Genomic DNA, 12392 nt, shown 5'->3' with positions numbered 1-12392 from the left:
CACCCCTGAGGGCTGAGGAGAAGAGCGGGAGCTGGAGAGGAAGAGAAAGCGTGTGATTGGTCCCAGAGGAGATCTCCTCCTCTCCTCTCCTGTCAGGCCGGTATGTGCTGCAACCTGAACTCCCTGAGGAATGACAGCTCTGAGATCTCCAGCCAGCGCTTCGGGATGCTTGGTGCCACGGGACGACCCTGCGTTTGACCTGCTGCTTCTCAGGCCCGTTGGGTTTAACAGAGGGATGAGACAGGAAGACAAATGACTCGAGAGCGACCTTGAAAGTTTAGATCTGGACTCATGGCTTCAGTCCTGAAGTACAAAAGACACTCACGCTGGAAATCACCACTAACACAGCAAGAGCAGATTCAGAGAGCTTTCGTGATTGAGGTTTTGTGATGTATAATTTGCATCTTTGCATGCTCTGAGGTCTCACACGTCACTGTTCAAAGTGTTGTTTTGTTTATTTTTTTGAAAGATGTTTTTTTTTTTTTTTTTTCAAACAATGCATTAAATTGGTCAAAAGTGACATTAAAAAGATGTCTACTTCAAACTGTTGCAGTTCATTTGAACCCTCTGTTCATCGATCCTGAATCTTATTTTATTTTTTGAACCTTCCAAAGGAATTACTTTATTTTGTTTTTTGAGGTTGTTTGTAGTTTGTCATTTTCCAAGTAATTATTACAAATAACCGTTAAACAAACACAGTAAACTAATGAAGAGGGAGAATAGGCGCTCAGTGCTTTCAAAATAAAAGTCATACTTTCGGCACATGTCAGCCGAACAGTAAATGTAATGTCAAATGTCAGCAGATACAGTATGTCCACCATTGCAATATATTGATTGGCCATTTAACAGATTAATTTATATTGAATTATTTTAATAATGTATTTCATTAGATTACGCTTTCAAAATGAAAGTTCCACTTACAAGACTTATTGGCCAAACAGAACTTAAAAAATATATATATATTTTAAATATCTTAATTATTACTTTAGATAACGCTTTCAAAATAAAAGTTACAAGATTTAATGGCCAAACAGAACTTATATATATATATATATATATATATACATATTATAATTATTGCGTAAGATGGTGCTTTACAAGATTTATTTCTAATTATTTGAATTATATGTAACTATAGATATTACTTTCAAAATAGTTCTCCTAACAAAACTTAACAGTCAAACAGAAAAAAAACGTTTAAAAAAATGCCAAAGCAGTCAGTATATCAGCCACTAGTATATATGGATGAAATTTCAAGAGTCATTTATAAGTAAGTTAAAAGATGTGGCCAAACTATTGTTCTGAAGTCTAAGTGTTCATGAAAGTCTGCTAATAAAACGGCCTCTATTTCCAGCCGTTTATTTCAAAAAGTCTCTTTTTTAAATCAGCAGTGTCCTTCATTCTCTGTGCTCTACAGGCTTTGATTTATAAAGGGCAGACAACAGACTTTATGAGAGATTGAATTTTCCAGTCATAATCCTCCTGTACAATCCAGCGACTGTATTCCAGCAATCACACACACATCTGTTTTAGTGCTCACACTGCCAGCTTTGACTGACAGAGCCGCTGGTACCAGGCAAAGCCATCAAACGCTCAGATCCAGGCGGGGGACTATGAAAACGCTCTCGGGGAGGAGGAGAAATTCTGCTGAAAATATCACCGAGGCCTCAAAATCAACCAACAAATTGAGAGCTACTGGAAATACCTGCACAGGTCAGCGAGCCGAACATGCTCCGGACGGGAGCGCTAGCGGACCACCCAAACACTGGCGGTTATTTGAGAGGAGAGATGGACACCGAGGTGTGAAGAACAGCCCACGCTGACAGATTCCACAGAAACACACACCTGCACCTCACAAAGACGAGAAGAAATCAGAGAGAAGATCCACAGCTTCACTGTCCATTACACACCATCCAAAACCTCACTCAAATCAGTAAAAGTCAATGATCTGACCTAATTTACCATTGTTACATATAACTTATTGGTTCAATTGTGAAGTATATTCCCCAATATTAAAAATTCATTATAGTTAAAACTAACATTATTAGCAATTGCAAGTGATAATTTTGGACCCTGCTCCTGTGTATACTTTTATTCTCATATCTTTTAAATAACAATTATATGAATACAGCTATATAAATAAATATAAAAAACTTGGCTATTCAAACATTCATATTTAAACTTAGATATCAAGTTGTCAAGTTGTTTTTAATTGTGTTGCTACTGCTAAACTACCATAAAATGATTAAAAATTTTAAATAAATTCATAAAAAAGTATTAGATGAAAAACTTCTAACTTTAAAAACTCAAAAATGTTGGCTTCACATCTAAATGACGAAATAAGTTTATGTTAAAGTACTAAAATAATAAAACTAAAGCCGATATAAAATTAAGCTACAAAAATATAATAAAATAAAATAAAATAAAAAATGTAAAAATGACTACAACTTAAAATTCATATAATAAAAATTCAATAATAAAAATATTATAGCAGTTTATATAGTAAATAAAAACTACAATAACTTGGTAGATTTTTACTAAACCAGAGATACACTTTTAGACAAGAATCCTGACACATTGCTAAATTAAATTAAATTAAAAAGTATTATTATTATTATAAATATTATTATTATTAGTAGTAGTAGTATTAACAGCACATTTCACATAACATAAGGATCAAAATATTTTAAAAATATTTTTAAAATGTATTAATAATAATAATAATAATAATAATTATTATTATTATTATTAAATAGCACCTTTCACATAACATAATGATACTTCACCAACACCTAAAATAAAATAAAATAAAATTCTTGCTCAGATCTCTGACTTTGATATCTTGGCAAATCTGGCCACAGTTTGAAACATTTGGCACATATTTCAAGGGTCTTTCCCTTTTCCCTTTTTATAAAATAAAAAAATCTAAGAAGCTGGAGACCTTAAGTCAAATGTGTCCATTTAATCTCCTTGCTCTGATTTTTATTTCTTATGATACTGCACAGATTTTCAACAGAGCTTTGCAAACATTACCTAATCTACCTCAACATGTAGACACAAAACCTCAGGTTACTGTAGTGTAAGTCGCCTCCACCATCACTAAAAACATTTTAGCCGTCGTGCCAAGCAGCGCTGCCACCGTCTCTGAGCTCGACCCAAAACAAACAGCAGCAGACAGCCACACACACGGCATATGCGTCTTCAATAAACACACACACACCGTGTGAGCGCTCTATAAACTCATACACACACAGTGTACGGTCGTTTCATAAACACGCTGAATATAAAGCCACACAGACGGCTGGAGGTCTTGACTGCCGACCCGACCGCGAGCGTGAACGCAGACGGTGAGCCGCAACCATCTGATCTCTGGCCTTCCATAAACCCTCACAAAACCACAGACACAAACCCAGCAGAAGACGAGCACTGAATAAACACACAGAGACACGGCCTGGACGCTACGAGAAAGACAGAGAGCATGCTGGGTAATCAGAGCTGGCTAGTCATTGATTACATGTAATCAGGATTACGTAATCAGATTCCAAAAATTGGTAACACTTTATTTTTAGGTGTCCTTGTTACACGTTACATGTACTTATTACTATAATTACAATTAATTATGCATAATTATATGAAAGTAACCCTAATCGTAGTCTCAGACGTCACGGCTACGGACTGCTGGCTGAATGTCTGATACACATGGCACACAAAAGTGCAAACACTTCAGGAGTTTCTAAGTCTTCATCGGATTGGTTGAATTGTACAGGATTTCCGGGAGATGCGTGTTCTTTAACGTTCCCCCTGGAAACAAAGATGCTGTGACGCCAAACCCCCTCATGAAAGAAGAAAGCTGTCGTGTTTACATCTGTGACGATGAGCGCTTATCAGGTCGACTAAACGCTGGATTTTCAAAAGTATGTGAAATATTTAAAGTTCGCGGCATAGAATCTTTAATGGTGCTACCTGGTGATCAGCAGTAAAAATCCCAACAGGGAAAACCACCAACAATCAAGAATGCATGATTATATGGTGTCATGGCTTTGCAATCAAAAAAATGTCGTTATAATGCTGCACAAAAACTAACAATGCATCAAAGCCAATGTTGTTACTAATCTTTCACATGTCCAAGACTGTGATAAAAGGTAAAAAAAAAAATCTAGTTAAGCAGTTTAATTTAGTGGATGTTTTCATCCCGAACATAACGAAAGAGTAGTGAATTTGAACAATGCACAAGGGTTAAAATACGTCTGAGAGTTTCACACACCGTCTGTTATTGTGGCGACATTTCCATGCATCGAAACATGATGCTGAACGAAACGAACTGTGATTGGTTGTTTTGACATGTCGGTCAAATGAAAGCAACCATAGATTCCAGACCTTCAGCCATCAGTCTGAAGGTCTGGCTACACGAGACTACCCTAATCGTATCCCTAACCATATAGTAAGTACATGTAGTTAATTAATATTACTCAGTACTTAAATGCATAATTGCACTGTAACAAGGACACCGTAAAATAAAGTGTAACCCAAAAATTAAGTACTTGAAATTCATTTAATTTACTAGTGCTGGGCAACGATTATTCTCGATTAATCGCATCCAAAATAAAGGTTTTTGTGTACATAATATATGTGTGTGTACTGTGCATATATATTATGTATATATAAATACACACATTTATATATATATAATATACAATTATATGCATATAAATATAAATTACATTTTAAAATACTTGTAAACAACAGATCTATAAACTAAACTAAAATATAGTAATATTATTAAGATCTTCATCCTCAGATCTCTGACTTTTGGTATCTTGGCAAATCTGGCCACATTCGACATGAGACACGTGTAAAATTACGCACTCACTTTAATTGCTTTCAAGGAGAAACATTTGACATTTCCATAAGACTGTTTTTTTTTTTGTTTTTTTTTACAATAGCACTCAAACAGATTCCATCACAATATTCAGATTTTCTTTTCAACAGTCGTTTGTAAACATCACCCAGCTGAAGCTCGGTTTGAGTTTCACAGTCTGGCTCTTCTCAGGAAAGCTATGAAATCTCTCTTTTTCTCTCTCTCATTTTAGGCCAAGGCTACCAGTCATTCATCCCGTCTGTCCCTTAAATATGTCGTGTGGCGCATTAGTGGCAGAGACAATGGACTCAATCAGTCTGAATTCCTGCTGCTTTCCAAAGGAAACACATCTATCTGAACACGAGGCACATGTCACATATCAGAGCCGCTTCTCTCACAGGCCGTTCCACTCCGCATCTGCTGCCAGAGCCTTTCAGCGCTCATTATGTGATGAAAACCATGAACCGCCGAGATATTTCTGCACTTCTCTATGCTTTTTCTCTCCAATAAAAATCCCTGTTTGTAATACTATGATACAAAACAGTTGCTTTATGCTTTGAAGTCAAAACTGATCCCATTTATGTTTTCTTAATACACATTCCTGATCTTACTGCGAATGTACTTATGTATTTTATTAATTTATTATTTTGGGAGCTTTAGCATTATATACTGTCCAGTCAAGTCAGTTAGTGGGTATTGATTGATTGATTGATTGATTGATGTTTAATGTGACATTATTATTATTATAATTATAAATTATTTATTTATTAAAGTCTAAAGTGGCATTTTCTCTTGGCTTAATGCCATTAAAGGCCTCAGATGATGCACTATTATTATTATTATTATTATTACCGGTATTAAATGAAATAATTGTATTATCTGCATAGTGCCTTTCACATAGCCCAATAATTATTTAATAATACAATTCATGATTCAGGAAAATAACAAAACAACAACAGAGATGAAAATAAAATAAAATAAAATTGTTGACATATTGTTAAACCCTGAATTCATAAAACTGCAACTTTTGCACACTGTATTTTAGCATAATAAATTGATATACAAATTATTATAGTTATTATTTTATACCAATTGTATCAATTCTTATTATTGTTATTATTAGTGCTGTCAAACGATTAATCGCAATTAATCGCATTCAAAATAAAAGTTGTTTACATAATAAGTGTACTGTGTATATTTATTATGTATATGTAAATACACATACATACAGTATATATTTTGAAAATATTTACATGTATATACATTTATATATTTTATATTCCTATATTTTATATTATATATAAATATATTTAATATATAAATATATAACATATTTTTCTTAAATATATACATGTATGTGTTTGTATTTATACATAATAAATATACACAGTATACACACATATATTATGTAAACAAAAACTTTTATTTTGGATGTGATTAATCGCAATTAATCATTTGACAGCACTAGTTATTATATAAATTATATAAATTATTGTATCATTTACACAGCACATTTAATGACAAATTAGAATAAATTACATATATATAAATTTTCATTTATATAATAATGTTTATTGAACATTTCTCAAAACAAACAAACAAATAAATCTAAGGTTTATAGGTAGTATGGACCTATAAATTTGACAATTTTACAACAAAACATTATTTAATTATTTTCATAAAAGAAAATAATTTATCATTTGTTATTATAAACATACACTATATATGAAATGTTATTGAATGATTTCATACATAAATTAATAAACAGTTACATCTGGATGTAAAGATAAAAAGTGTTTATCTCCATACCTTCACTATTCAAAATAAAAGTCCCAGCCTTTCCAACAACAACAACAAAAACGCAACAACATAAAGAGAAAAGAGAATTAAAGAAAACACTAAGGTGCTTAAAAGAGCCCAGAATCCTAAACAGTGATCTAAAGAAAGCACCAAAAAGCTCCTATAATGCCAAAACATATTCTTAAGAGCAACACCACCTCAATTCTACAGACAGAAGCTAAAACACCTGCACATGTCCAATCTTTAACCAAGCCAACACACACAATATTAAATATAGCACCCAAGCAACTGCATAGAAATCACTTTTTCATCATAAGAGTGTAACTGGAGATCCACCAGTAACTCTATAGACCCAGCTAGAATGGACGTCTATGATAATGATGATGATGATGATGATGCTGTCAGACTGAGCGCGCTCAGTGCGTCCCGGCCCGTCTCCTCAAACAATAACGCATTTGTGCCATAAACCGCCCACCCGGCCTCACTCTCTGTCTTATTCACTGAGCCTAAAACAAATCGTGAAACCACATGTTCAAATATACAATACATTACATGCTGACTAAATATTGATGGATCCGTCTCTATCGCGGGAGCACAACCAGTGAGGTAGTGTTTCCCTCGATGCCGGCCGTCCCGTCAGATGAGAAATGGCCCTTCCCGCCTTGATTTATGCCCGTTCACTTTGACCTACAGATGGGTGTCTTCACATGCGAGTGATCACGAGTTCAAACCGGCCCGTTGTTTTGTGTGAAAATGACATTGAAAAATACGCCACAGTATTTTGTCGCCTTACGATTTTAATGAATGACCTCCGGGAGCCCAGAAAGCGGCAGGCTCCGCTAAGACTAATACTGGCGTGTAAATGACCCAGAGAAAGAGCAGACGACCCCTGATGAAAAGACAGCAGAGATAATAGCAGCCGGTGTATGAGACGAGGAGCCAGGCTCACACTCCTAAAAATAATAATAATAATCGGCCCATTTCTCGCCTCTCAGGAGAATCAAGATAAATCTGCCTTGAGCAGGGCTCTTTCTGCAGAAAGACGGCTTTCCACTGCAAATATTTGGCTGGATGGGTTTGTGAGTTTGAGTAGCCTGTGAAATGATGGTGTGTGAGACGCTTGTAGGTCTCACATCTCTCACTGTGTTACTTCATGCATGAAAAAGTCAATTAAATGAATGCATGAAATTGCAATGATACAAATATAATTTTTTCCGTGTTGGCAAATTTGTAATTGAAATCGCATTGGAGCAAGCAATTCAAAAGTTTGGATACATTCAGCAAAAGTGACAGTAAAAATGCTTATAATGTTACAAAAGGTATTTCAAATAAATGCTGCCCTTTTGAACTTTCTATCCATCAAAGAATCCTGCCAAATAAAATGTATCACGGTTTACACAAAATATGAAAACTGTTTTAAACATATATTAGAGATAATGATCAGAAATGTTTCTTGAGCAGCAAATCAGCGTACAATAATGATTTCTGAAGGACATTGAAGACTGGAGTAATGATGCTGAAAATTAAATAAATATTATACATTTTATAATACATAACGTTCATATAAAGATTTAAAATTGCCTTATAATGAATTATTTCAGTTATATGTTAAATATATATTTTTAAAAATTTTCAAATTAATTAAATATTGAAATGTTTTATTTAAAACTTACATCACATATAATAAATATTTAAATAATATATAAATCTAATAAACAATCTTAACAAAATGTTTATTTTCAATTTATAATTGCATTACACAAGCGAATTATAAGTTATAAAAAACTTGCAATTTTATTTTCAAAAAACATTTTATTTAGAAATTACTGTTTTATTTATACATTATACAATTTTTCTTCTTCTTTTTTTTTACACAAATTTACACTAAAACATCATTTTATAAATTATCAAATTAAAATTCTGCTCTCATCACAGTAATGAATTACATTTTTAAATATACTCAAAAGAAAAAATGTCATTTTAAAGCTGCAGTTCGTAAATTTTTGTGTTCAAAATTTCCAAAATTCATATAATAAGAGAGTGCATCATGAATCCATTTTCCAAACCATGTTTTTAGCTTATCCTATATCAATCACCTCATATATGTTTTTATATTCAGACTATTTTAGACCATTAGTATTAGTAGACCAGTACCTGCGTGGTTTGTTATAGAGAGAAGAAGCTCTTGTTTCACAATTTTACTGTATTTTTGATCAAATGAATGCAGCCTTGGTGGGCAGAAGAGACTTCTATCAAAAACATAAAAAAATAAATTTAAAAAACGTGGCGTATATATATTTATATAAACATATTTTTACATTGTATTGTAATAAGAATAAATCTGGATCAATAAATGCAGGCTGAAACCACCATAACTGTGAACTCTTTATAAAGAACTTTTTCCTGGCTAAACTACAATTTGAGTTCTATAGTTATACAGACTTAAGTCAAAAAAGGTCAAATAATTGATTTAACAGTGGTGTTTACTTATTTGCAGTGTACTGTTCTCAGCCTGAGTGTATGTACGATATACTGGCAATGCTGCTTAATGACCGCAATTAACCCAATTACAAACACAAACACCCTGTTACAAGAAAACCCACAATTCCCATCTGAACACGTCTTGGGAATCTGCGCTCATTTTAAATGCAAAGACAAAAAATAGAAAGTGAGACATCGGAAAATGATAGCAGTCACTTACAAACAAAAACAGGCTGGAATTTTCCCGTTGCTCAGTTTCAGAGTGAACTCAAACTCAAACACATTACACATCAATCTAACAGATCGTCAGACCTACAGAAAACAAACCAATTATTACCATTCAACTGTCTCGAGTAGGAAGTTATTATCGGCTGTTCTCTGGCCAGCAGTGCTCTGAATAGTAATATTTAAATATTATATACATTAAAAAATATACATTATATTCTCAAAAAGCTGATATTAGATATTTATCAGCCAATAAAATATATTTATTAACCAATTACATTGCATTAACAAATTATAAGTTTTAATTAAATTATTTAAAAAACAGTACATTATACTAATGGATTATACATTATACAAAAAGTCATGTTAAATTATTTTATATATATATATATATATATATATAAGCAATTACGTTATGTTAACACATTGTTTTAATTTATTTTAATTATATTTTATTTTCAAATTATTGTTTAAATATTTCATTTAAAATGTGTGTGTGTGTTTAATATATATATATATATATTCTGTACAAATATCTATTATAAATTTTCATTATTTTACAATATTTTAGTATATTGTGTATTTTAATATGAGTGGAATGCTGTTTTCACCAGTCAGCTTCCAGGAACCATCCATGTGAGATTTATCAGTGACTAAAAACAAACAATTAACCTATACTTCTGCTAAATGATCAATCACTGAATAACATTTACTCAAATCCTCTTCATTATTCAGTGCGGACAGAAGTCTTCAGATGTTTGTTTACTCATTTAATTAGCATGCTTTGGGCCTTAATTGGCCGTCTGTGTGTCTCAGTTGAGCTACAAAACGATTATTGTGAAAACCTCCATGCAGAGACGGTTTGTTTGTCTTTGAAAGCCGCAGATCAGCGTGTGTAAATGATCTGAGAGGAGTTTATAATGCATCTGAAGCAGGAACCCAGATCAGTTGATCTTGTCTAAGACGCTTCATAAATAAAGGCGGCAGGACGGGGCTTAACCTGCTCCTCAGGGTTTATGGGTGTATTGGTGAAGCGGTTGGTGGCTGGTCACGGTGCGTCAGGGTCCGGCGCGGGGCTTTACTAGCTGCCGGACAGTTTATTGAATTCCAGTTCAGTTCACAGACAGCTTTACTGTCGGCTCCAACCGCAGTCACTCAATAACAAACAGCCACACAGAGCTGTTTACAGTCAGAGCGTTACTGCCCACCCTCATACAACACTGACCTCCATTCGCTCTCGCTCTCGCTCTCTCACACGGCCTGCAACACTGAAGCTACAGATTCAATACATTAAAGGGATTGTGAATGTTCTGTCATCATTTACTCATACTCCAAACTTGTATGAGTTTATTTCTTCTGTTGAACACAAAAAGATATTTTAAAGCATGTTAGTAACCAAACAGTTGACGGTAGCCATTGACTTACATAGTATTTTTTTCCATACTATGGAAGTCAATGGCTACTGTCAACTGCTTGTTGATTAAACCAGAAAATAATTAGATTTATCTCTCTTTTTTTTTCCAACATGCATTAACTATGGAAGCCCATTTCCACCACAGAATAAAACAATAAAAAGGTTAAAAAAAGTCAGAACTGCGAGATATAAACTTAGAATTCTGACTTTTTTTCTCGCAGTTCTGAATTTATATCTCACAATTCTAATTTGTTCTCAAAATCCTGAGTTTCTCTCTCACAATTCTATTTTTCTCTCAAAATTCTGAGGCAATCTACCTTATGAACAGTTAAAAAATTCTGAGTTTAAACCTCACAATTCTATTTTTTTTTTCTAAAAATAATTCAGAGTTTATATCTCGTAGTTCTCAGTTTATATCTCTCAGTTCTATTTTTTCCTCAAAATTATGAGTTCTCACAATTCATTTAAATTGAGTTTAAATCCTGCAATTTTTATATTTTTTTTCTCTAAATTTCCAGTTTAGTTCTCACAATTCTTTTTTTTTTTTCCACAACAGATTAAAAAATAAAAAGGCAACTGCAACTTTTAATCTCATAATTCTGACTTGTGTTTTTCGCAATTTCTCTGAATCCTGAGTTTACATTTCATCTTGGAATTCTGTTTTTTAAAAGGTAATTGTAACTTTTTATCTAACAATTCTGAAAAAAAAAAAAAAAAAAACAGTAATGCACTTGTAATGCGAAAGTCTATGAGACAAGACAGGCAAAAATCTCATTATTATGGCACATATTTATTATAAAACGAATAAGAATAATTTGAGCTGTAAAATTGTTTAATTTTAGCTGTTGCAATACTGTTCAAGATGGATGAACATCTGTTTTGCATTTTTCGCTATATATAAAACGTCCTTCTCTTGTATCAAGTTAGTTACCAGGATGATTTCACGTATTTTGATCATATTCTGTCATGTTAACAAGTACAATACATCTTCTAAACTACGGGTATTTAAACATTTATTCCAATCGCCCAGTGTACTTACATTAACCATACATCACTTTAACCACAATTTTAAATGAGGTATAGTCAAAACTATTGAACACAGCCTTATATTTCTCAAGGAAAGCATACAGTACATGCACATAATCAAAACACTGTCCGTCTGTACATGAGCCACATAAACAAGCGCAACCAACCACTATGACATGACACGACTCTGGGTGGGATTCAGTACATTCATACCAACACATGCATTAAAATGGAAAATTCATCCAAAAATGAACATTCTGTCATTCTAAACCTGTAAGTGTTATTTATTCACCAATGTCTTTTCAGTAGCTTCTCCAAAATCCCAAACTGGATTAATTCTTAATCTAAAAATTAGACAAATTCTTTTTGGAGTAATAAATTCACTGACATAGAATGAAAAGATGTCTGGATTTATCAACAAAAAATTCCAAAGTTTAATAACAGTATTTCACCCAAATGTTTTTTTTTTTTTTTAAATCATCATCATCAGTTTGAAGGAACAATTACTCAATTATTTCAGAACTGTTTATTGAAAATTGTTTCGAATTAAACTTTCCCCAAACTTTTGAGTCAACCAAAAATGTTCTT

This window comes from Onychostoma macrolepis, chromosome 03, assembly GCF_012432095.1.
Source record: "Onychostoma macrolepis isolate SWU-2019 chromosome 03, ASM1243209v1, whole genome shotgun sequence".
In the NCBI taxonomy this organism is placed as follows: domain Eukaryota; kingdom Metazoa; phylum Chordata; class Actinopteri; order Cypriniformes; family Cyprinidae; genus Onychostoma; species Onychostoma macrolepis.
This window is presented reverse-complemented; position numbering follows the sequence as displayed.